At 37.0% G+C, this 23,675-nt stretch overlaps 1 protein-coding gene across 3 annotated transcripts in view; it reads right to left on the bottom strand.

Moving 5' to 3' along the window:
* Positions 1–23,675, bottom strand: part of PDE3A (phosphodiesterase 3A) — a 361,465-nt gene that overhangs the window by 320,886 nt on the left and 16,904 nt on the right. The window contains exon 1 of one of the 3 annotated variants that reach the window (XM_044941225.2): positions 13,219–13,240. The exons of the other annotated variants lie outside the window; for them this stretch is intronic. The gene's annotated coding sequence lies outside the window, so the exon portion shown is untranslated. Of the gene's footprint in view, positions 1–13,218; positions 13,241–23,675 lie in introns of those variants that run through there. 3 annotated transcript variants of the gene reach the window in all.

Raw genomic sequence — 23,675 nt, 5'->3', positions numbered from 1 at the left:
CACTAATTGTTTTTCTTGTAGTTACTAACAAGACAGACACAATGCTAGACACATGGAAATTAAGTTGAAGCAATCTTTAAACAGCTGTAATTTTACAAAAATGAATACTCAAAACTTAAGTACTCTAAAAGCAATTAAAAATTTAATTCCAAACAACAGAATCTTTGAGTTGTAAGGAATTAGGAAGTGCAGGAATATCTTCCTGTGTGTATCCAATCTAATAAATTCGGCCCAATAACACTGCCAATCCCTTTCTTTATTTGGTAATCTTGGTAACCAGCTACATGACATAATAATAGGCCTCATCTTGCTAGATTTACAGACACTACATTTATAGACTGAGAATACCTACTTTCTTTACAGACTAAGAATACAAACTATCTCCTGCCTCCATTGCCTGTCTAAAAATTCAACTATCTTAATTGGAATATAATTACTTAGTTGCCAAAGACAGTGTTCAGAGAATACCTGAATATTCTAAACCCATGCATGCATGCTAAGTCACTTCAGTCATGCCTGACTCTTTGTAACCCCATGGGCTACAGCCCACCAGGCTCCTCTGTCCATGGGATTCTCCTGGAATGGGTTGCCATACCCAGGGACCTTCTCAACCCAGGGAATCCTCCCAACCCAGCATCTCCAGGACTGGCAAACAGGTTCTTTACCACTGGTGCCACCATGGACCAGATTAAAAAAAAAAAAAAAGGAACCATTAAGTGCCTGCTAGATGCCTAGCACTCTAGTAGATACTGTAAGCAAATTATCTTAAAATTAAGTAATAACCTTATCAGATATGAGTTATGAGTTATCCCCAAATGCTGAAGGAAAAGGCTGTAAGTTGCTGATTAATTGCCCCTAAATCATAAAGCTAATCAACAACTGCTTTGACCCCAAAGTTATACTATCATAACTCCTAATGCCAGTAAGGCAGAGACAATGCTTAAGATAGGATGTCTATGACGAGGACAGAGAAATAAGACCACACAACAGAGTCAGGAAATGTTCAACTGTAAGGGACTAGGAAGAGGAGTTTAAGTTAATGAGAAGGACCTGCATAGGTTCAGAAGGTTTTGTGAAAGAGGTGGGTCTGGAAATAGGACATGAAGGATGAATGGGCTTTCGGCAAGTGCAGGTGAGAAATTAGGTCATCCAGAGGACTGCAGAGGATAAAGGTGGGAAGGAAGCTGGTGGGCTCCCAGGAAATGAGGTGGACATTGATAACAGTACACACAAATAGTCCCCAGAAGTAGACCCTCATGTAATGGAATCATCCAAAATACTGTAACAAAGGTGGAGAGAAAATTCCTACATGAGCAGGGAAGGAGTAACAAGAAGCCATGGTTTAAGTAGCCTGGGTCACACTTCCTATTTCTTCTCTTCCATGTTCTCTAGCACTTCTCTCTCCATCCCAAATTCAAAGCTTTACACAGAAAACCTGATAGCACATTCATTCTCTGAATAAAAGCTTGTCAGAATAACAAAAGTTAGGGAAAGAGATAAAGTACCAGAAAACCTTAGCAATTTGTGGTCAGGCACTAATCAGTAGACAACCACATATTCTTCAGAAAGGATTTTGTGCTAGTTTGTAACACCCACCACGAAGCCCCAAAAATGTATAACCTACACAGATGTGGATGAGCAATGATGTTTGGCAAGTAGCCACCAGTTCAAGGAACATGAAGCATGCCTCTTAAGGAAAATATTTTAGATACACACAAGCATGGTGATCTGAAGCTGACAGGTCAAAGAATATGCATTGGTCTACTGGTTCGTGCCTGACGATTTCCACCCAAGATATACTAGTAAAGACAAATTTCTCTATAAGAAAAAGAGTACATTTCAATACATTTATTTTATAACCAATAAATCAATAACATTACGTAATGAGTGTCTATCTTGTGTATAGTAACTTACGAGGTTCAATTCAGGATAAAGAAAAAGAAAATTAAGAGATTTGTTCTGACCTCAAGGAACCTACAGTATTATATTTTTAACTTGGAAGTTACCCAAGTTGTTTCCTTCCTTTTCTATACCTACAATTATATGGCTTCCTACATAAATGTGATTTTATTAAGTCCAGAATTCAACTAATTTTAAGCAGGATGAAGCTCCAGAATTATAATTAAGTCACTTTTGCCGAAATGTAACTCCGTAAAAGAGAGCAGGCGGAGAAGGCAACGGCAACCCATTCCAGTACTCTTGCCTGGAAAATCCCATGGACAGCAGAGCCTGGTGGGCTGCAGTCCATGGGTTCATGAAGAGTCGGACAAGACTGAGCGACTTCATTTTCACTTTTCACTTTCATGCATTGCAGAAGGAAATGGCAACCCACTCCAGTGCTCTTGCCTGGAGAATCCCAGGGATGGTGGAGCATGGTGGGCTGCCATCTATGGGGTTGCACAGAGTCAGACACAACTGAAGCGACTTAGCAGCAGCAGCAGCAGCAAAAGACAGCAGGAAATTTTTCCCTTCTGAAACAAAGCAATAAACCAAATGAACTTATTAAATAAACAAAAAATGTTACTCAATTATCAATGGTGTTTAAGAAAATAACACATATTCCTACTAACAGGACATATGATTTCTCTATTTTACTTTCTCCCCAAATTCTACCACTAAAATGCTCAAAAGCTACCCTATAGTTTTTTTGTCTCTTAAATTATTTTTTTCAAGAATCCAGTCAAATGATGTCATGTTAGATATGCAAACCTACCTGCCAAAAAGAGAAATTCCAGGAAAAGTCTTTCAAAGGAAATGATTCATTAAGGAGTTCAAGGAGAAAGCTAACTATTGAACTTTGACTAAATTATTAAGTTTTAGGGTTAGAAAATTAAGAAATTAGAGTGCCTACCACGTATGCAGTGTCTCTCTTGAAATATTAATAATAGATACCCGTAAATAGTTACATATATGTTTGTTGCTCAGTCACATGTGACTCTTTGTGACCCCATGAACTGTAGCCCACCGGGCTCTTCTGTCCATGGAATTCTCCAGGCAAGAATACTGTAGTGGACTGCCATACCTTCTCTCAGGCATCTTCCCAACCCAGAGATTGAACCTAGGTCTCCTGCATTTCAGGCAGATTCTTTACTATCTGAGCCACCAGCCCACATGTACATGTACAGATAATTGAAATTAAATTCCTGATTCTCCAAAAAATGTAAATAAAAATTTATTACATTTGATCATCCTTACCGTTTTTTGTTATGTAAAGCTCAGATTTGAAATAGCCTTGAGATAAAAACAAGTAATATTATTTTTTGATGTTATTTAAAAAAACAGACAAAATTTAGATTGTCAAACTTCTAATTTCCTTCTTTATCACAGAATTATCATTTCGAGCATTCTGATGTTAAGTGTCTTCATTTCCTTCCGGAAGCAACACCAACAAACTCTTTCACTCAAAACACAGTTGTAAATCCAGCTATAATGGAGACAAGGCTCCTGAATGGTAAATACAATTGTGGGCACAAATACTAAACTCCGTTCTACAAGGGAAAAATATATGGTCACCCTCAGGCCACCATCTAGAGCTCACTGAATACAACAGTGGATAAATAAGGCCATCAAGTTAACAAGAGTGGTTAAGAGCTCTGTTTGCAAACTTACAATCTTCCTTGCAGCAGAATCAGATATCTGCTAAGCACTTAGGAGAAATACCTTAGAGGGAGGGAATAAAAGTTTAAAGAGGCGCATATAACAATATGGAATCATGGAAGGTTAAGCCATTTAGTATCGAGAAAATATCTTTATAAGCATTTTAATAGTCTCTGAGGATGTTATTGTACTGCTGCATTTTAAAATAATTCAAGTGGATAATGAAGACCTTGAGCTTGCAAGAAAAAATTTAATTAAACTCAGTGTGCGCTAGGTACACACCCACACACTACAAAAATGAAATAAATAAATTTGGCTCCCAATTTACAACAACAATAAAAATCTGTGAGATGGAATTCTTTAAGAAGAGAGAAAAATAAGACATTACTGTATAATGAGTAGGAGTTATATGTTATTTTACTATTTCTATATAACCTTCTTCCAATACATAATGCTTATTTATAAAACATTTTTGTTTGTTTTGGAGTTTAAAATATAATATATATGGGCACCCAAGCTTGCATTTCTCTAAAATGTGTGCTAACCCAGAGTATCACAGGATAAAGTATTTAACTCATATCTCAGAGTTAGAATTATATCAACATAAATCTGTGCCTCTGAGTTATACTCTTAAGACTAGGAAATAGATCTATTTTTTTCAAAGTAGCATCTGAAAATACCTTTTATTTCGGGAAAAAAAAAAAGCAAAATCTCTCATTCAAAAGGATTCATACACCTCAATGTTCATATCAGCACTATTTACAACAGACAAGACGTGGAAACAACCCGAAAGTCCATCACAGACCACTGATATAAGAATGTGTGGTATATACAAATACATACACACAGGAATAGTACTCAGTCATGAAAAAGACTGAATTGCCACTTGCAGCAACATGGATGGACCTAAAGAACATTGCACTTAGTGAACTCAGAGAAAGACAAATACCATAAGATATCACTAATATGTGAAATCTAAAAGCAGTACAAATGAGCCTACACACAAAACAGAATCAGACTTGCAGACATAGAAAGCAAATTTATGGTTACCAAAGGGGAGATAAAGATAGAACAGATTAGGAGTATGGAATTAACAGATACAAACTACTGTATACACACACTGTACATAAAATAGATACGCAGCACAGATTTATTGTATAGCACCGGGTATTGCATTCAACATCTTGTAATAACTGATAATAGAATATAATCTTAACTATATATAAATGTATGTAATTGAATCACTTTTTGCTGTACACTTATTGCTGAAACACAATATTGTCAATCAACTATATTTCAATAAAAAATAAACTACTTCATTTTTATATAACTGCAGAAATAAAGAAAAAATGGAATGCCCACTACAGTTTTAAAAAAAAGCCTAATTTTGAATGACTGGGTCCAAAGATTTTAATGTGTTTATAATAGAATTTATAAATCTCTAGTATAAATTTCTTCCATAAATTTGGAATGATAAATTTTTTTCAAAATCACCACACTAAAAAATAAAAATACCAATGTCTGGGTACCATCTCAGACCATCAGATGAGAATCTTTGGGGGTGGAGCTTGCTTAGTAAATAACTTATCTTAAATTTCCTGATGAAAATTCAGGAAATTCAGAAAATTCAGAAAAAAGGTAAGTTCAAGGCACAAACAATATCCAGAATCCCTGAATTCAGTTGCCCTGGAGGTCATTTTAGCTCCAACCTGCTTAACTTGGCATCCCATCTTGCCCTACAACCAAGACTAGAAGTGGCACAAAGTGCCATAGATATTTCCTGAGCCTAGCTCTATAAACTTCCAAATGTTATCCATAACATGCAGATAACCACCAAATTCCACCGTATTGTTGTCAAATAAGAAAAATGTACACTTCTATAGATTTCCAAGCACTATATACACATAAGTTATGATACCGATTCATTTGTTGACCAGCTCCATGGATCTACGATAAACAATGTGACACACAGGACAAGTGGACTCTATTATACCCAGACCCTCCCCCCATGCCAAGGACCCCAATCTCACTTATAAAAATATTTACAATCCAAGGTGGAAAATATAAGTGCCATTAGAAAGGAATGGAGAAGGCAATGTCATCCCACTCCAGTACTCTTGCCTGGAAAATCCCATGGATGGAGGAGCCTGGTAGGCTGCAGTCCATGGGGTCGCTCAGAGTCGGACACAACTGAGCGACTTCACTTTCACTTTTCACTTTCATGCATTGGAGAAGGAAATGGCAACCCACTCCAGTGTTCTTGCCTGGAGAGTCCCAGGGACGGGGGAGCTTGGTGGGCTGCTGTCTCTGGGGTTGCACAGAATCGGACACGACTGAAGTGACTTAGCAGTAGCAGCAGAAAGGAACAGGTATGGTACTATGGAGATTTAAGGAGAAAAAAACTTCCAAACAGGATGATGAGAAAATACATCACTGAAGCAGATATAAGATAGGAAAATTTTTTATTTATATTCATTGGAGATCAGGTTAGAGAGATGGGCATTTTGTGATAACAGGAATGGAAATAAAAATGTGAGATCCTCCATCCATGAAACCATTGCTTGCTTAGAAAATATAGAGACCTGCCTACCTACGGGAAGAGAGAGAGGGAGAGAGAAAGGGAGAGAGGGGAGTGTAAGATCACATAAGCTCACACTACAAGCAATTTGTGGTGTTGGAAAAGATGCCTGAGAGTCCATTGGACAGCAAGGAAATCAAACCAATCAATTTTAAAGGAAATCAACCCTAAATATTCATTGGAAGGACTGATGATGAAGCTCCAATAGTTTGTCCATCTGATGCAAAGAGCCAATTTGCTGCAAAAGGACACTGAGGACACAAGAAGAAGCAGGTAACAGAGAATGAGACGGTTGGATGGCATCACCGACTCAATGGACATGACTTTAAGCACGCTCCAGGAGATAGTGATAGGAAGACAGGGAAGCCTGGCATGCTGCACTCCATGGGGTCACAAGGAGTCAGACATGACTTAGCAACTGAACAACAAAATAAACAATTCAAATTAGTTAGAAAATTGATGTGGCAAAGGAAGCAAGCAGTTTGAAAAGGCTGAAAAGTAGGAAGGGCAGATGACAGGAGGTCATAAAACCTAAGATAAGAGGTGTTCATTTTATTTGAAAGGCAACTAAGAATTACAAACTGTTTGTTATTAAAGGGTTAACATGATTTTATATTAATAGTAGCATTCAACAAAACCCCTGTCATTATTAGACTTGACCATCAGGAAGACAGCACAATAGTGCAAGGGGTGAATTAATATTCAGAAAGCAAGGGATGGGAAGATCAGTTTAGAAGCTCTTACAATAGTCCATTCAAGTATGATGTGCCTATAAACTAGGATAGCCAGAGTATTAAAGGAAAGGAAGGGATGGACATAATGACTATCACTTTGAAGAAAGTTATATCCTGGAAATTCCGGTGATGCCTTTGCTGGCTAGTGCAATGGAAACAGGAAGCCTTCTGAGCCAGACAGAGCTGGACGCAAGACCAGGCTCTGCATCTGATAAACAATAAAATCTGGGGTAAGTTACTTAACCTCCACAAGCTTCAGACAGCAACAACAATACGCTATCTCTAATGCTGTAACGAGAATGAATTGTGGTATGTGCAAAATGTTTAGCATATTGGGAAGGGAATTAACAATAGGGAAAAGAGCAAACCAGTAAAAGAAACAAACATGTGGATTAAAATATTAACAATGTTAAAGAGTCAATGAACTTTTACACCAGAGCTCAGCTACCCTCCTCCATGTTCATCAGTATCTATCTGGCTGTCCCTCTCCAGATAGTGGGAGACATTCTCCAGTATTGCCCTGGCTCCAGGTACCAACTTCTTATTTTAATCACAGAGTTCAGGCAGACACATGCCAGAACACAGAAACAGCCCTTCAGAAGGTAAAATGATACCTGCAGCCCTGCTCCTGACTTCATTTGTGTTTGGGACAGAGAAAGGATCAGAATTCGAAGTATCTACTAGGGCTTTGCTGGTGGCCCAGTTGTTAAGAATCCATGTAATGCAGGGCCACCGGTTCGATTCTTAGTCTGGGAAGATCCCACATGCCACAGATGCCATGGAGCAACTAAACCCTTAAATCACCACTACTGAGCCTGCTCAGCAGTGCTGCAACTACTGAAGCAGATGCATTCTAGAGCCTGTGCTCTGCAACAAGACCAGCCATCACTAAGTGAGAAGCCCATGCGCCACAACTAGAGAGTAACCCCCTCTTGCTGCCACTAGATAAAGCAGGCGTTCAGCAGTGAAGACCCAACCCAGCAGAGCCAAAAACAAAACAAATATTTTTTTTTAAAGCATCTACTAATGGATGTCTCAAAATAGGCATGAACATGAAGGGACTCAGGGAGAACTGTGCAGACAATGCAAGTGGAGGATTCTGACAAAGCTTTTAAACTAGAAAAATGAACATGCAATTTCCTCTAATTCAATTATTTCATTTAAAAAATTGCCTCATTTGAAATGGCAAGACTGAAAATTAAGATGATACACTGCTGAGTGTTTAAAGTAGTCTTCAAAGAATATTTGTAAAAGGTCTGCCAAATAAGGTGAAGCCATCTTTACAACACTTATGAACTCAGAATACTAGCATACTGGTTTTACAGATAAAACATTTTAATTTTATCTCCTTGTTGGGGAAAAAAAAAACAGAGAAAATAGAAGCACTGAATGCTCTTGAAGCATGTGTTATTTCTGCCCATAGTTTTATTTGTTAACATATAGGTTTCTTTGCTTCTCGAGTAGAAAACTAAAATCATAGTATTTTTAAAATTTTTGAATCAACTATTAAAATGTCTGAATCCTATATGTAACAACCAGCCAAGCAACAGAGTTTCAATTTTAACCCCAAGTTTACAGTTTCTAATTAATGTGCTAGAATTCCCATGTGTGCATTTTATTCTCTTCCTATAATCTTTCCCTTTCCATGAGGCGGTGACGGGTTAGGATCAGCTTAGGAAAAGTGTCCCAGTTAAACAAATGCAGTTAAGTCACCCACATTTGCTATGAATCCTTTGTCAGCTTGATGGTTTTACATAAAAGGTTTATGTGACTGCCATTTTTTAAGTAACATAAAAATCTTTATATCTGTACATCCATATTCATAGCAGTATTATTCATAACGGCTCCAAAGTGGAAGTAATCTAGTTATCCAGAAATGGATAAACAAAATGTGATCTACACATACAATATTATTCAGCCTTAAAAAAGAACCAAATTCTGACACATGCTACCATGTTAGATGAATACTGAGAATGGCATGATAAGTGAGATAAGCCAATCCAAACCCCCCTGCCTCATCTATACTCTATGATTCCACTTATATATGACATACCTTGAGTAGACAATTCATAGACACAGAAAGAATGGTAGTTGCCAGGGGCTATGGTGAGATAGAAACGGGGACGAGTTATTGAATTGGTACAGAGTTTCAGTTTGGGAAGATGGAAGAACTCTGGAGATCCTTGCTCAACAACATGAATATACTTAATGCCACTGAACTACACAATTATAAATGCTGAATTGTTACATTGGTGTTATGTCTATGCCACTACAATTTTTTTTTAAATCTTCCTCTAGTACTGAAACTTCTTAGAGATAGTGAAGTTCTAGGAATGAATAAGGAAAAGTTTGGGCTCTAGAATAATATGTCCAATCATTTATGCTGAACCAACTTGTCCCCATGTCCACATTCATTCCCTTAATTTATGCATTCAAGGAGCACTGTTCTCACATAGACTGGAATGAAAACTACTAAAAGAGAAGGCTTTTATTAGGAATCTACATCATTTTAAGGAATGCAGAGAAACCTAGAGCAAATACAGTTCTTTCAACGCGACCCCCTTTCTCTTTTTACAAAAAACGTGAGGCTTCTTAGAATTCTGACGTGCAGTACAGATTTTCAGACAGCATTGGCAGGGTTAGGTGACACAGCGGTAAAGAATTTGTCTACTAATGCAGAGACGCAGGAGATGTGGTTCGATCCCTGGGTCAGGAGGATCCCCTAGAGTAGGAAAGGGCAACCTACTCCAGCAGTCTTGCCTAGAAAGTTCCCTGGACAGAGGAACCTGTGGGCCTCTTTTGTATCTCCTCCAGGATAATACTAAGTTTCTCCTCCCAGCCTCCCCTCCTCTTTCTTTACCATAGGCTACAGGTATTTTCCTACTTCCTCCTAAATTGAGTTAGCCTTAGTAATCACTCGTGTAAAAATAAAGGTCAGAGTTTCTGCTCTGGTTAATAAAAAAAAAAAAAGTTCTTAGATAGAGATGGCTGGCACTCTTGAAAAAATGGACCTTCTCACAGACAAATGGTATCAGCAAGCTTCAATAGAATGAATGAAAGAATCGATTTAAGTTTAATAAGTATTCACCAAGTCCTCTACCTGTTCTAAACCTCCCTGTATTTAATCAATACTCTTGTGAACAACCTTCCTTTACTATCATTCATTTGAAACCTCATCTTTTCACAATTGTTAAAATTAGTTTTGTTGGTGTGTAAGATAATTAACTGTTTTCCTTTTGATGAACTTGCCTATTTTAATAATTTTGAATTAATCAATATACCTTATAGACCATCTTTAAAATAAATAATGAAGATTCAATTATTGTCTCAGCCAATTCCTAAAATACCTTTATGAGGTAGCTTTATTATTTTTTTATTTTTATCTAACAACACCTAAACTTTAGAGATTAAACATTATAATTTACCCAAAGCCAGACAGTTAATATATGGCAGAGCAGGGATCTGACTAATTCTAGGCTTCCTGAACATTTTATGTGTGTGTACGCTAAGTCATTTCAGTAGTGTCCAACTCTTTGAGACACCATGGACTGTAGCCCACCGGGCTCCTCTGTCCATGGGATTCTCCAGGAAAGAATATGGGAGTGGGTTGCCATGCCCTACTCCAGGGGATCTTCTCGACCCAAGGGTCGAGCCCAAAACCCACATCTTTTATGTCTCCTGCATTGGCAGGTGTGTTCTTTAACACTAGCTCATTAATATTTCTCTTAAACTACAGCAAGCAGAATTGGTCAAAATTCTAAAAATACAGAAATAGAATTCTGGAATAGAAGGAAGGTTCAAGAGGGAGGGGACATATGTACACCTATGGCTGATTCATGTTGATGTATGGCAGAGACCAACACAACACTGTAATTATCCTCCAATTAAAAATAAATATATTTTCTTAAAAAACCATATCTTACATGAGAATTCAAAAGAGGGAGACAATTCTCTGAACTGAGACCCACCCAACCCTTAGTATTTCTTCTTTCTTCAAACATGAATTAGATAATGGTCTAAACTCCCTCATTACAAAATTTTAAAATTTTTTCTAAAATCAAATTTATAGGCACTTATACTTTCTCCTGTTAAATTTAATATTCTTATTTTTTTGCCCACTGTCTAAATCAAGCACAGTGTGAAAATTATATCCAATCATCTAAACTTTGAACCATACCTTCCAGTTTCAGACAACTGGAAATTTAATAAATATGCTTTCTGTATTTTTACTCAAGTCCTTAATAAACTGCTAAAGAATACCCAGTCAAGGAAAACATTCTGGCTTTGGAGATGCAAGTTATAAATTCCCCTGTCCTCTTTTTTACTCACCACCCAGACCAAATTTCACTGGCTTCACGGACAGCACCACATGCCAAAACAGAAGATAAAGGCATCAATATGACCAGCTTTATCACACCAGTAAAATTTTAATGGGTCCTACAGCTTCACCACTTTTAGAAAGGTGACTACAGAGGAAAACCAACTAATGGAGATAAATCAGCAGAAAGGGAAACTTGACAAACTAGAAGAGGAACATTTTTTATCAACTATCATATTTTTCAACATTTATATTGGGAAAGTCTGAGAATTTTGTTGTATGTTTGCAATGCTTATTTTCTTAGTTATAAAACATATGCTTTTAGAAAAAAAATAATCAACATAAAAGAATATAATTTTTAAAAAGAGAGAAAAGATCCTTTCTTCTTTTCAACAAATCCCACTGGTGACGTGTGTTAAGAATTTGGCATTTTTATATGTCCATTTCCTGTCTTGAAGACTGTACTATTATAGATCTTTCAGGTGGTCAAGTATTCCTTCCTAGCTTTTCAGACACACATAGAGATATATAGACAGAGATTAACATGTTGAGAGACTATACTGCTTCATTAAATTATTGGGAAATCCTTATGATTCATTCCAAAAAAATCATCACTATTGATACTCTCTCTATCTCATTCCCCATAAAACCATACCAACACTATTCTACCAATCCCAAGTTACATTCTAAACGTAGCAGTGGCTACTATTCACTGATGTGTAAAGTCTTCCAGGTAACAAACAAAATTACCAGAGCAAGTCTGTAAGGTAGATTTCATCATCCATATTTTATTAATGAATATATTCAGTCTCAGAGGGATTAATCATTTTAGGATTAATTATACATATTTAAGGTCAGACAGCTAGCAACTGGCTGAAGTGAATACTAGAATCCAAATATGATAACAAAGATGGCATCTTAATCACTGTACTCTACTTGAATCCCTCCAAGATCAATAGATCTTGCTATTTTCACACAGAATAAAAAAATTATAACTCAATTTCCATTTATTTCATCCACTTGCTCATATGGAATATTAATAAAAATAAATGCTCAATACTCTATAAAGTTTTTTTTTTCCCTCATTCTGGGCACTATTTACATTTTAGGTGAGATAATTCTTTGTCTGGGCCTATGTATTATAGGATGTTTAATATTCCTGGCTTCTGCCTACAACATGTACCCCCCCACCCCCACCCGCAAAGTCCCAACAACTAAAAATACCTTCAGACATACTTGGCCATATGTCCCCTGGGGGGCAAAATTAGCCCCAGTGATAACCAATGCAATACTCTATTTAAAACTTTGGAAACCCAGAGTAAGCAAAATAAATGACTCAAGTCCCGGTATATGTTATTCACATTTTAAAATATTTTCTTTCTCGGAGATTACCATTATAGGGTTCTACTTAATAGCAGTGCTTTTCTGATAGCTCATATATTACACAAATCAACATTTAACTAAATTAGATTAAAAATATTTCAGGTGCCAAAGTGGCAAAAAGAGGTTTATTATTTATCTCAACTAATGAAAAAGTAATTCAGACCATCTCCAAGGCAGAGATATCCTTTTAGAACATTCAGTGTTCTAGCTACTCTCTGCTGAATTTTTTATAATTTTCCTCTAAGTTATAAGCATGCAATCATAAACTATAGAAAATAAACAATGAAGCATAACTCTATGGGGAAAAAAATTATGAAGTAGTCTGCCATTCAAGGTTAGAACACCAGTAATTAAAGTCAAAAGTAAAACCAAATGACCTGTAAAAATCGAGGCAAATATTGCCTCCCGCAAGAATATTTCATGATGTCAAATGAAACTCCTGAAAGAGGCCCTTCCTCCAAGCTATATTTATTTAAATCTCTTCTAACAGGAACTTTGCACAGGAAAGTAAATGCCCACTTGGTCCACAAATGAGGTTCATGCCCTTCTTGGATTAAGTTTATAGAGCTGTGATTTGCAGACTTTTTTTTTTTCTCACTTCAACATACCTGATGGATGTGACACACACATCAGTAACTGTGGCTCACTACAGCATTGATTCAGGATGTGGGGAGGTCTCCCTAGAGAGAACATATCAGAATCAAGGGCAGGTTAGAGTTTGAAAAAGCCTATCATGTGACACCTTTGTGAAGACAAAGAGCCATTGTTCCTGCCATCTCAAAGAGCTCGCCTAGGATGAAAAATCATTTCACCGTTGATAGTACCATCTTATGTGGATAATATTTCCAAAGGTACCCATAATTTGATGCATCCTATCTTTAGCCAACGTTTTCCAGCTACATTTTAGACTTACATAGGGGGATAGTTATAAATTTGTCAAATTGTTTTCATATTTGTATTATGTACAAAATCATGGACAAAACATCATATTGCCATACTAGTTCTTTTCGTAGTTTTTTTAGCTAGAAAATTTAACTTAATTATTTTTATTTTATATTGGAATATAGTTGATTTACAATGTTGTGTTAACCTCAGGTTTACAGCCAAATGATTCTAGATATGGTTTTGTACCAAGGAGAACTTTAGACATTATTAAATTTGCTGTAGATTTCTATTGCATTAAAGATCTATTTTGAATAAAGAGCAAGTAAATAAATGAAACTATTTAATTCTCTAAAATCTGACCAAGTTTTATATACAGCATTTGTTTCTCCCACTTTTCACTGTTCTAGTCATGCATAAATCAACAGATGATTTCTAATACAGCAAAAATCTTGGCTTTTTTCTTGTTTTCATCTGAATCCAGCAAGAACAGAGGGTCCAAAGTATCAAGCATACAATGCAGGGAGTTCCTTGGTGGCCAGTGGTTAAGACTTTGCCTTCCAATGCAGGGGGTACAGGTCTGATCCATGGTTGGGGACCTAAGATCCCAAATGCTTCATGGCCGAAAAACCAAAACATAAACAGTATTGTAACAAATTTAATAAAGACTTTAAAAATGGTCCACATCAAAAAAAAAAAAAAGAAAGAAAGAAATCTTAAAGAAAAAAATGATACTATACAGATAGAGTTTTGTGTTAACTCATGTGATGGCCATCAAAGTTATAGCTGATCAAAAATTAAATATACAGATTACTTTACTGACCAAAAAGAGCAGGGGTGGTCTTAGTATTTGTTAAGGGGTCTTCTTATTGAGAGGAGTGGTGTATAGGGTAGGGCTAAAGAATCACATGGCCTCCTCTTGCACCCACATTTTCATAAGGTAAAGGTTTAGGATTGGTGCTTAGCAAGTATATGTGGCAAAAAAAAAAAAGTGTATAAATCATTTTGGTACCAAAAAGGTGACAATCACACTCTGCTTTATTCCAGTTAGACCACATCTAATGGTAAAGAATCTGCCTGCAATGCAGGAGATCCAGGTTTGAGCCCTGGGTGGGGAAGATCCCCTGGAGAAGGGAATGGCTACCCACTCCAGTATTCTTGCCTGGTGGATTCTATGGACAGAGGAGTCTGGCAGGCTATAGCCCATGGGGTTACAAAGAGTAGGACACAAGTGAATCACTAACACTTTCACAACCCCCAAACTACTGTGCCAGGCTGTGAACTTCTCCAAAGGAGAGGAAAACAGAGGGGGAAGGAATGGGGAAATGGTATGAAAGGGAACTTAGCTCCCCATCAGGGTAGTGACTAAGCAAAAGCATATTGAGGACCATTTGTTAGGGATTCCATAAATTTGGCTCTACTGTCAATGTCCCTCCAAACTTGTAACAGCAGGAATGCTTTTTAAGAAAAAGAACACATACATAAACAAAAGAATTCCTACAAAAATCCACTATGATATATAAGGACAAGTTTAGAAGAATACTGAGAGTGATGCAGATTTTATCAGGTAGAAACTTCCACCAAATGGGCAAAGAATACAAATCACACTGCAAAATACAACATTGCAAAGCAATTACTCTCCAATCAAAAAAAAAAAAAAAAAGATAGATCACATTGTCACTATAGAAACCTGACCTAGAGTGTATAGCCTTATGTATATATGTGTAATTGTATATATTATATTATATTATATATATACTTATATATATATATTTTAGATAATTAAATTATATACATTAATTATATATGCATAGGTGCTAAGTTGCTTCAGCCGTGTCTGATTCTTTGCGACCCTATGGATTGCAGTCTGCCAGGCTCCAGTGTCCATGGGATTCTCCAGGAAAGATACAGGAGTGGGTGGCCATTTCCTTCTCCAGGTGATCTTTCTAACCCAGGGATCAAACATGCAACTCCTGCGGCTACTACATTGCAAGCGGATTCTTTACCACTGAACCACTAGCAAAGCCCATAATTTTATATATATATATATATATATGTATATAAATTATATATGCTACATATTATAGAGAGAAACAATTTATAGATTTATATATACTATATATAAATCACTGTGGACAGTGACTGTAGCCATGAAATTTAAAGACACTTGGTCCTTAGAAGGAAACCTATGATAAACCCAGACAGTGTGTTGAAAAGCAAAGGCATCACTTTGCCAACAAAGGCCCATATAGTCAAAGATATGGCTTTTCCAGAAGTTATCTAAGGATGTGAAAGTTGGGCCACAAAGAAGGCTGAGCACTAAAGAATTGATGATTTTGAATTGTGGTGCTGGAGAAGCTCTTGAGAGTCCCTTGGACAGCAAGGAGATCAAATCAGTCAATTCTAAAGGAAATCAACCCTGAATATTCATTGGAAGGACCGATGTTGAAGCTGAAGCTCCAATACTTTGGCCACCTGATGCAAAGAGCTGACTCAATGGAAAAGACCCTGATGCTGGGAAAGACTGAAGGCAAATGGAGAAGGGGGTGGCAGAGGATGAGATGGTTAGACAGCATCACTAACTCAATGGACATGGATTTGACAAATTCCATGGGGTAGTAGAGGAATATTAGTCTGGCGTGCTTCAGTCCATGGGGTCGCAAAGAGTCAGGCATGACTTAACAACTAAACAACAGCAAAGTATGATATAAAGACAAACCATTATAGGCATCTAGAATAACCCAAGAAAAACATCAAAGTGATACCCCACCAGATAATTTTACAAGATGAACTGCCCTAGACCATCTAGACTGTCTCAATTGATAAAATAATATTTAATTAATTATATGATCCAGCATTCACTTGTTTTGAGGATAAGGATCTTGTCTTATTAAAATTTGATCGGGGTTATGACACACTATGAAAGCTTCTGTCTGTACTGACTTTTGTCTGTCTCTTTCCTTGGTAAGATCAGTACCAAGAGTACTAAGTTGTCTGCCCTCTGAGACTGAAGACCCTATTTATAGTCTAATTGGAAATAGGGTGACAGCCTTGTGCTGATTGAAATGACTAAGGTTACAACCTCTCTGTGTTTGCAGTTGTAGCCCGGACACAAGAGGCTTCTGTTTCTAAGAAGCACGTACATACTGAGCAGGAGAACATGTCTAGCAAATCTGATACCAACATTTTTGTGAATGAATGAAACCGGGAGTCTTCAAGCATACAAAACCACATGATGATGCAAAATTAACACACATAACTGTGTCCAAATCATAGCCACACTTCATCATCCCTTCCTCACTCAGAACCTAAAACAAACAAAAACTGCTCTTTTGATGCTTTTTGTCTCAAAGAACTGACAAGGGATTAAGCTCCAAACTACACAAACATTTCCTGAAGCTCAATATCAAAAAACAAATGAACAAACAATCATAAAATGGGCAGAATATCTAAATAGACATTTCTTCAGAGAAGACATACAGATGGCCAAAAAGCACAAGAAAAGATGCTCAGCATCACTGATTATTAGAGAAATGCAAACCAAAACTATAATGAGGTGTCACCTCATACCAGTCAGAATGGCCAACATCAAAAAGTCTACAAACAATAAATGCTGAGGATTGTATGGAGAAAAGGGAAGCCTCCTACACTGTCAGCGAGAATGTAAACCAGCACAGTCACTATGGAGAACAGTATGGAGGTTCCTTAAAAAACTTAAAAACAGCTAACATATGATCTCCTTTCTGGGCTTATATCCCAAGAAAACCATAATCTGAAAGAATACATGCACCCCAATGTTTATTGCAGCACTGCTTACAATAGTCAAGACCTGGATGCAGTTTAAACATCCAAACGTCCATCGACAGAAGAATGAATAAGGAAGTTGTAGAACATATATACAATGGAATACTACTCAGCCATTGAAAAAAATGAAATAAGCCATTTGCAGAAACATCGATTGACCTAGGGGTTATCATACTAAGTCAGGGAAAAATAAATATCATATAATATCATTTATATGTGGAATATAATTTAAAAATGATACAAATGAACTTATTTACAAAACAGAAATAGACTCAGAGATCTCAAAATCAAATTTATGGTTACCAAAGCAGCAACGTGGGGGGAAGTGATAAATTAGGAGGCTGGGACTGACATACACACACTACTATATATATATACAATAAAAAACTAATAAGGACCTACTGTATAGCACAGGGAACACCAGTCAGTAATCTGTAATAACTTATATGAGAAAAGAAACTGAAAAAGAATGGAGATATATATATGTACATATATGTATGTATAACTGATTCACTTTGCTATATATCTGAAACAAATACAACATTATAAATCAACAATACTCCAATAAAAATTAAAAAAAGAACAGCAGCACAATCTTTCCAGTTTCTCAGATTTATAACGTTAAAGACTCTTCGTGCTCACTGTTCACACCTGCCACCACCAGTCACTGTCTAATCCTGCCAATTACAGCTCTTCATTTTCTCTTCAACCACCTTTCCTTTCTACCACCACTGTCCTAAGAAATCTTCCAAAAATTAAAATTAAAATATATCAGTATATAAATAATAAAAAAACAATGTCTGTAATCAGCACTTTTACAACAGCCTCTTAAATATCTCCTATGTCCAGTTTGCACCCAATTGATCGACTACTGAAGCTCCAGTACTTTGGCCACCTGGTGCGAAGAACTGACCCATTAGAAAAGACCCTGACGCTGGGAAAGATTGAAGACAGAAGGAGAAGGGGACGACAGAGGATGAGACGGTTGGATGGCATCACCGACTCAATGGACAGAAGTTTGAGCAAACTGCGGGAGTTGATGATGGACAGGGAAGCCTGGCATACTACAGTCCATGGAGCTGCAAAGAGTCTGACACGACTGAAGAACTGAATTGATCCATTGTTTTTAACATTATGTTTAATCTGTTCACATTAGTCTCCAGCTAAAACCCTTTCAGTAACTTTCACTGCAGACAAAATAATGTTCATCTTTCCCAGCCTAATTCTGAAGACATTGTTTTTCCTTCCCCACCCCCAACCTTATCTGTCTTGTCTCTTAAAAAGGTCCCACCATACTCACCTCGACTCCCCACACAAAGGCTGGGCTATCTGTTCTACGTGTTGTTTCCAGAACATAACATTGCTCCACACCTGGCATTCAGCTCTGAAACAAGCTTTATCCTATTCCTCCCTCCTTCCCTCTGGACATCACGCCCACAGAAGAAAAATAGCAAAACATTCTTTTAAAGATCCATTCTTACTTTCTTCTTATTTAGATATATTTCACATTGTACCAAACACCATTAGAGTAAGCTTCCTATTAACATAAACATGTGAAGAAAAGGTTAAACGTAAGTCAAAAGGAGAAGTCAGAAAGGAAAGGAAGATAGAATATTACCAGAAATCCATGTGAAGAGGGTGATGGCATTTGAGCAATAAATTTAGCTATGACCTTTCTGGAGGGCAAAGTTCCCAGGACTTTCTGTATTTTAAAGCATCTATCACTTGCCACTGGAACCATTTGTTAATGTAGTATCTTTATTAAAAGCTCAGGAGGGAATGCAAGAGTGAACCCTTCCCCAACCCCCGCTCCCCCACCCCCACCCCCATCAGCGTGTTAAGGCACTCTTCAAACATTCTAGGATAAAAAGCACGAACAGTATAAGTTTTCCAAGGGGAATTCTCTTAAACCAGAGATCTGCAGTCCCAGTCTAGGGAATAATCATGCTAAAGGTGACTTTCCCACTAGGAACAAGAAGCATTCACCGGTAACTACTGACTCTCTGTTCTTCTTTACAGGTAAATTCCCCAGTGTAAATTAATCACCTGACATTCAGATTGATGAGTTACAGTTTTATTATTAGTGTGTCTCGGCAATGGATAACCTCGGGTTCTATGGAAAAAGTGCATCTCTGACCTGCAAGGCTGAGATATGGACTCCAGCCAAACACAAACTTCAGTGCCAACACTCTTCCACACCCCCACCCGCCTCTGCCCTGCCAGAGTCCACCAACCCAGACAGTCAGCAGAGAAATGCCTACCCATCTCTGTCACCTTAGCTCAACCATCTCAAACAGAAGCAGTTAGGGCTAATTCTGCTTTAACAAAACAATAAAAAGAAGGTGCAATGCCTGAGTAAAGGTTATTTTGCTCTGTTCAACTAATTCTATCATATTTATCTCTGGTTCCCTGATTCTGTCACATTTATTTCTGGAAACATTTTTTGGAGGGGGTCAAGTGACACCACAGTCTATTTTTTTAGGTCGTTACAGAAACTAGTTTGCTAGTCTCCAACTTATTTCCACAGAAATGTATAGTTCTTCATCTGAGAAAACAAGTTAATAATCCTAGAAGTGGAAGGAATTTGTGAAATATTACACACTGCTTTCTTTACCTATTCACTTATTTAAACAAGCAAAAGCAAATGGAAATACACAAAGTTCCTCAGCCTTAGATAGGAAATGCAAAGAATAATCAACAAATCCTGACAAGTAAGACTGATATTAATCAATATTATACACAGAGTAACTCAGATTCAGAGAAAGCAAAATACAGAAACAACCTGTTATATGTCTGCATATGAGTTATGGATAAAATTTTAAACTACTCTAAAATTAAAGTGCTTATATTTATGGGCTATGCATAAACTATTACAAAAATCATACTATGTATTAATAAATCCTTTGGTAAACTGAAATCTTTCAAGTTAAAAAAATTTTATGTTTGTTACTTTAAAAAACAATTATTATAAAGTTGATTTTTATTTGTTGGTCTAATAATCAGCAAGGTAGGCCCAATACTCTCCTTATATATGTTTTATAAAGAATTTTTCCTCCCAACTCATTTCCATGCTGATCTCAACATATCACATTCATGATTAGTTTTGCTGTCGCCTTTAAAATGAAAATAAGTCCCAAATACGTTATAAAAATTGAAGCATGTTTCAGTACATGTGTATGTATTTCAGCACACCTATATGTATATTTTTTCAAAAAACTATACTATCAGGTCAAGTTACAAAAATTGTGTGTATGCCATTCTATAATTTCAGGGATCCATAATGCAAGATAAAATACCAGTTGAACCTTCAATCTTATAAGAAGCTGATGCCTTTCCAGCCACTTGGGTGAAGAACTGGGAGTGCAGAGGATTTTACTTCTGAACATGTTTTACCCAGTACTGGAGACCACAGTACCATTCATAAAAGCACCTGGAGTTCCTATTTCCATGACTGCAAGTCCACGGACCAGTACTGGGTAAGTGACCCTCGAAGCACTCTGTGAACATATCTGGGGGAAAAGGTCAAATGACTATGTTTCTTTATATAAAGTTTTGTTTTCCTGACTATAAAATAAGTACCCAGGGTTAAAAACTGAGACAATATTGAAGATAAAAATATACCAAAATCATCCACGATACCCTCATCCAAACAAGAACAAACGTTTCAACCAATTTCTTTTCAGCTATGCATTTGATAGTTGGAGTTGATAGCATGCTGCATCCTCCATTTTATCTCCCGATTTCCCTCTGCATTCATCAGAATGTTTTCCAATGTGATGAAAAGCTCTTCACGTTACAGGCTTGAAATTTCCTTATCTTTTGTGTCTCCCAAGCAGTATGGAAACTATTTCATAACCAGATACTAACCATAGTGTAGGGTTAGCAAACTCTGAAAAGTTACAAGGCAATCAAGCTATCGTAATTTAAATATTTATACAGCACGTATCACTGAAGTGCTCTGGAGGTTGACAAATGGTCTGAGTTAATATGAAAACAAAATAGAAGTATTTCCTCTATAGGAAGGTCTAGAAAATACTGGCAAGATGCCTTCAGATAAAAATGGGATTTGTCAGACTATTGAAAGACTAATAAAATGAGAAAGTCTTGCATCTTTTTTTTTTTTTGCTATATGAAACCTCAGGATATAAAAGCATGTGTTACAAAGATACCTGTTCAAAAGAGACAACACTTAACTGTATTAAAATTTTATTTTATTCACATTTATTTTAAAATTTTAAAAATGTTTATGGAAGAATAAAATTTCAAAACTAACTTTTATCCAGCTAAATATTATAAAACCCAAAAAACTACTGGGTTGGCCAAAAAGTCCATTTGGGGTTTTGTGTAAGATGTTAACAGGAAAACCCAAAGTTTTTAGCCAATCTGATAATGCTTTATGAAGTGTTTAAGATACTTCACTAGAGTTTCAACATTAGGAGATCTGATGGTTTTCTAAAAAGGCTTAGAATTTGAATGTCCTCTGGAAGGCTAAGATAGAAGATAAAATTGAAGAGAAAAAAAGTCTACTCAGAGTATTTTAAAAGCAAGAAATGATTTATATACGTGTGTGTGTGCGTGTGTGTGTGTGTGTGTGTGTGTGTGTATTCATTCCCTTAGTATTTGCTTTTTAGTCACTAAGTTGTATCCAACTCTTTTGAGACCCCATGGACTGTTGCCCACCAGGCTCCTCTGTCCATGGGATTTCCCAGGCAAGAATACTGGAGTGGGTTGCTGTTTCCTCCTCCAGGGAATCTTCCCAACCCAGGGATCGAACTCGTGTCTCCTGCATTGGCAGGTGAATTCTTTACTGCTAAGCTACCAGAAAGCCCACCGTCTAACACTATCTCCTGATATAATTCCCAATTCTCCCTGAATTAATGCAATAGGGCTTTAATGACTGAGGGTGATTACTAAACGAGTACTGAACTAGCTGTTTTTCATAGATTACAAGCAGGAAGTCCCTCTTATTTGAGAATAATGGTCTCATAGGCAAATGAAAAGAAAAAGGAAGGGCATGACTAGAATTATACCACAAAAATTAAACTAAAAACTCTTAAAAACAAAAAGAAAAAACAACCAGTTTGTTTTCAAAAACAAAATATGGCTTATAATTGTGGCAAAAGCACAAATCAAGTTGCTGATGGCATTATATGACACATGATTGCACAACCAACTCAAAAGAATCATCAGTTATTTTTACAAACATGTTCAAAGACTCTATCAATTTTTTAAATATCCTCCCTTCATCCTTTTTCACTCACATGTTTACTTCTGAAGCACCTGTCACCATCTTTGACAAATTCTTCTCTTCCAGTATTAACTAGTCTGACTCTCCAGGCTCTTCATTGGCCAGTAGCTTTGACTGTAATTTAAGTAACTCTCTAATATTCTGATTAACTTCAGAAAACCTGATTTTTGTGTTAGACTTCCAAGATTGCTTTTTTGTTTCGGTTTTGATTTTTTTTTTAATCAGATGCAAACCTTCAATGACATGGCCCCAATAGATATAAGAAGATACTATTCTGTTCAGGCTTTCCAGTTGGTATTAGTGGTCAAGAAACCATCCGCCAATGCAGGAGATGCAAGAGATGCCAGTTCGATCCCTGGGTTGGGAAGATCCCCTGGAGAAGGAACTGACAACCCATTCAGGTATTCTTGCCTGGAGAATCCCATGGACAGAGATGCCTGGCGGGCTACAGTCCACACGGTCATAAAGTGTCTGATGTAACTCTATTAACCTAGCACACACGCATCATTCTTGTTCAGCAAGGCGGGGGGGGGGGGGGGGGGGGAGGATTTTGACAAGAACCAATGTCTTTTATTTCTATTAACTTAATCTTCACACTAAGAAGTGGGCTGTAGTCTTCCTATGTTAGATAGGATTATTCATGTTCAGAAAGTTGAAGGACCTTGTATATATTACAAAGCTTCAGCCTGTCTCTGTCCAGAGCATATACTCTTTCTACTTAACATTTGTAGGGTGATATATTTTTATTTAAGCTTTGTAACAACATATAGGAGATAGGTGAGGAAATTATTTCTTCGTCCTCACAGAAGAAGAAACTGATCTGCAAAGTATCAGATAACATCTCTGAGATATCTTCAATGGGGAAATCAAAGTGAAAATTTTATGTATGTCATAGGTTAATGGGGCTTCCCAGGTGGTGCAGTGGTAAAAGAATCTACCTGCGAGGAGATGCAAGACACCTGGGTTAAATCCCTGGGTGGGGAAGATCCCATGGAGAAGGAAGTGGCAACCCACTCCAGTATACTTCCCTGGAAAATTCCATGGACAGACGAGCCTGGCAGACTACAATCCATGGAGCTGCAAAGAGTCAGATACAACTGAGCACACACGCATAAATTAATAAACTGTAAT

Source organism: Bubalus bubalis, chromosome 4 (genome assembly GCF_019923935.1).
Source record: "Bubalus bubalis isolate 160015118507 breed Murrah chromosome 4, NDDB_SH_1, whole genome shotgun sequence".
In the NCBI taxonomy this organism is placed as follows: domain Eukaryota; kingdom Metazoa; phylum Chordata; class Mammalia; order Artiodactyla; family Bovidae; genus Bubalus; species Bubalus bubalis.
This window is presented reverse-complemented; position numbering and strand designations above follow the sequence as displayed.